We start from the raw sequence: 4,163 nt of genomic DNA, 5'->3' as shown, positions 1-4,163 counted from the left end.
CACCCTTTTTGGGAACGCTCGAGGGAGTACTGGAAAGTGCCCCCCCGGGTGATTCCCTTGTCCTACTGGGAGACTTCAACGCTCACGTTGGCAACGACAGTGAAACGTGGAGAGGCGTGATTGGGAAGAATGGCCGCCCGGATCTGAACCCGAGTGGTGTTTTGTTATTGGACTTTTGTGCTTGTCACAGTTTGTCCATAACAAACACCATGTTCAAACATAAGGGTGTCCATATGTGCACTTGGCACCAGGACACCCTAGGCCGCAGTTCCATGATCGACTTTGTAGTTGTGTCATCGGATTTGCGGCCTCATGTTATGGACACTCGGGTGAAGGGAGGGGCGGAGCTTTCTACCGATCACCACCTGGTGGTGAGTTGGCTGCGATGGTGGGGGAGGATGCCGGACAGACCTGGGAGGCCCAAACGCACTGTGAGGGTCTGCTGGGAACGTCTAGCAGAGTCTCCTGTCAGACAAAGTTTCAATTCCCACCTTCGGAAGAACTTTGAACATGTCACGAGGGAGGTGCTGGACATTGAGTCCGAGTGGACCATGTTCCGCACCTCTATTGTCGAGGCGGCAGATCGGAGCTGTGGCCGCAAGGTAGTTGGTGCCTGTCGGGGCGGCAATCCTAAAACCCCTTGGTGGACACCAGCGGTGAGGGAAGCCATCAAGCTGAAGAAGGAGTCCTATCGGGTCCTTTTGGCTCATACGACTCCGGAGGCAGTGGACAGGTACCGACAGGCCAAGCGGTGTGCAGCTTCAGCGGTCGCGGAGGCAAAAACTCGGACATGGGAAGAGTTCGGGGAAGCCATGGAAAACGACTTCCGGACAGCTTCGAAGCGATTCTGGACCACCGTCCGCCGCCTCAGGAAGGGGAAGCAGTGCACTATCAACACCGTGTATGGTGCGGATGGTGTTCTGCTGACCTCGACTGCGGATGTTGTGGATAGGTGGAAAGAATACTTCGAAGACCTCCTCAATCCCACCAACACGTCTTCCTATGAGGAAGCAGTAACTGGGGAATCTGTGGTGGACTCTCCTATTTCTGGGGCTGAGGTCGCTGAGGTAGTTAAAAAGCTCCTCGGTGGCAAGGCCCCAGGGGTGGACGAGATTCGCCCGGAGTTCCTTAAGGCTCTGGATGCTGTGGGGCTGTCTTGGTTGACAAGACTTTGCAGCATCGCGTGGACATCGTGGGCGGTACCTCTGGATTGGCAGACCGGGGTGGTGGTTCCTCTCTTTAAGAAGGGGGACCGGAGGGTGTGTTCCAACTATCGTGGGATCACACTCCTCAGCCTTCCCGGTAAGGTTTATTCAGGTGTACTGGAGAGGAGGCTACGTCGAATAGTCGAACCTCGGATTCAGGAGGAACAGTGTGGTTTTCGTCCTGGTCGTGGAACTGTGGACCAGCTCTATACTCTCGGCAGGGTTCTTGAGGGTGCATGGGAGTTTGCCCAACCAGTCTACATGTGCTTTGTGGACTTGGAGAAGGCATTCGACCGTGTCCCTCGGGAAGTCCTGTGGGGAGTGCTCAGAGAGTATGGGGTATCGGACTGTCTTATTGTGGCGGTCCGTTCCCTGTACGATCAGTGCCAGAGCTTGGTCCGCATTGCCGGCAGTAAGTCGAACACATTTCCAGTGAGGGTTGGACTCCGCCAAGGCTGTCCTTTGTCACCCATTCTGTTCATAACTTTTATGGACAGAATTTCTAGGCGCAGTCAAGGCGTTGAGGGGTTCCGGTTTGGTAACCGCAGGATTAGGTCTCTGCTTTTTGCAGATGATGTGGTCCTGATGGCTTCATCTGACCGGGATCTTCAGCTCTCGCTGGATCGGTTCGTAGCCGAGTGTGAAGCGACCGGAATGAGAATCAGCACCTCCAAGTCCGAGTCCATGGTTCTCTCCCGGAAAAGGGTGGAGTGCCATCTCCGGGTTGGGGAGGAGACCCTGCCCCAAGTGGAGGAGTTCAAGTACCTAGGAGTCTTGTTCACGAGTGAGGGAAGAGTGGATCGTGAGATCGACAGGCGGATCGGTGCGGCGTCTTCAGTAATGCGGACGTTGTACCGGTCCGTTGTGAAGAAGAAGGAGCTGAGCCGGAAGGCAAAGCTCTCAATTTACCGGTCGATCTACGTTCCCATCCTCACCTATGGTCATGAGCTTTGGGTCATGACCGAAAGGATAAGATCACGGGTACAAGCGGCCGAAATTAGTTTCCTCCGCCGTGTGGCGGGGCTCTCCCTTAGAGATAGGTTGAGAAGCTCTGTCATCCGGGAGGAACTCAAAGTAAAGCCGCTGCTCCTTCACATCGAGAGGAGCCAGATGAGGTGGTTCGGGCATCTGGTCAGGATGCCACCCGAACGCCTCCCTAGGGAGGTGTTTAGGGCACGTCCAACCGGTAGGAGGCCACGGGGAAGACCCAGGACACGTTGGGAAGACTATGTCTCCCGTCTGGCCTGGGAACGCCTCGGGATCCCCCGGGAAGAGCTAGACGAAGTGGCTGGGGAGAGGGAAGTCTGGGTTTCCCTGCTTAGGCTGTTGCCCCCGCGACCCGACCTCGGATAAGCGGAAGATGATGGATGGATGGATATATATATGTATATATATATATATATATATATATATACTGGAACAAGGGGATGGGTAAAATGCAGAGAGTAATTTCACTATCACAAATGCAGAGAGTAATTTCACTATCAGTGGCACTCTAACTATTTTTTTTTTCCCCCAAGATGGCGCTGCTGTAGTGGCTGCTGTTGGCAGGAGCTCTGTGCTCTTGTGTCATCCTGTTGTGTTTCCCTCTTGGTTTCATGTGTTATTATATTTTTTTCCTTTTGGTCCAAGACCCTTTGGGACTGTGTGACAAGGGGTGGCACTTTCGTGACCTCTGTGGTGCTTTTTTTTGTGGACTTCTGGATCTGCCTTCCTGGAGCCTTTGGCCATGGAGACCAGCTGCTGGGTGTCTGCCACACCGGAGTCGGTTTGGAGGGACTGGAGGAGAAGCGGATGAGAGGACAGGGCTGCGGAGCTAGCACTGAGCGCTGGGATGGAGAGGCTTCGCGGTGTCTTGACTGGGTGAGCAGGTGTCGGACACCTCAGTCACCTTGGACGTATCCTCGCTCATCCATGCGGACTGGACACTGGCCGAGAGTGGAGTCGGCTGTCTTGGTTGCTTTGTTGGGTCTGCTCCTGTCTCTGGCCATGCTCCCTCCACCCCAGCGGACGATGGCGTGGAACACCTTAGAGGCCACCACAGTGGATATGTTTCTTTTACTTTTTATTCATAGCTGTATGTAGAAGTATCTGGTTGTATCTGCTGCTTTAATGTCTTTAATGTCCTCTGTGTTCTTTGATGTTTGATGTTTCCGTCCTACACACATGGAAGAGGGATGTGTACTATGGCTATGAGTTGTTTTTTTCCCTTGACCTCAGTCTGCACCCCCTCTCCAGGGCCGAGGCTAAGACCGATTTTTTTATTTTATTTTAATCTTTTATTTTTTTTCTCCCATTCCCCCTTGTTTACCTATATCTCATCTTTTGTGTAAGGGGCGCTGGAAGCCAGCAGACCCGTGAGCGATCCTGTTCTGTCTCCCTGTAATGTTTGTTTGATCTTGAATGGGATTGGGCTGAAAATAGTAATTTTCCTGAAAGAACTCCCCTGACGGACTAAATAAAGTACTATCTAATCTATCTAATCTAATCCAAGGTATAAATACATATACAAACCCCATTTCCATATGAGTTGGGAAATTGTGTTAGATGTAAATATAAATGGAATAAAATGATTTGCAAATCCTTTTCCACCCATATTCAGTTGAATGCACTACAAAGACAAAGTATTTGATGTTCAAACTCATAAACTTTATTTTTTATTTTTTGCAAATAATAATTAATTTTAAATTTCATGGCTGCAACACGTGTCAGAGTAGTTGGGAAAGGGCATGTTCACCACTGTGTTACATCACCTTTTCTTTTAACAACACTCAATAAACGTTTGGGAACTGAGGAAACTAATTGTTGAAGCTTTGAAAGTGGAATTCTCTCCCAGTCTTGTTTTATGTAGAGCTTCAGTCGTTCAACAGTCCCGGGTCTCCGATGTCGTAATTTATCCTTCATAATGCGCCACATATTTTTGATTGGAGACAGGTCTGGACTGCAGGTGGGCCAGGA

This window comes from Nerophis ophidion, linkage group LG01, assembly GCF_033978795.1.
Source record: "Nerophis ophidion isolate RoL-2023_Sa linkage group LG01, RoL_Noph_v1.0, whole genome shotgun sequence".
NCBI classification, from domain to species: Eukaryota; Metazoa; Chordata; class Actinopteri; order Syngnathiformes; family Syngnathidae; genus Nerophis; species Nerophis ophidion.
The sequence above is the reverse complement of the archived record's forward strand: the minus strand, read 5'-3'. Positions refer to the sequence as shown.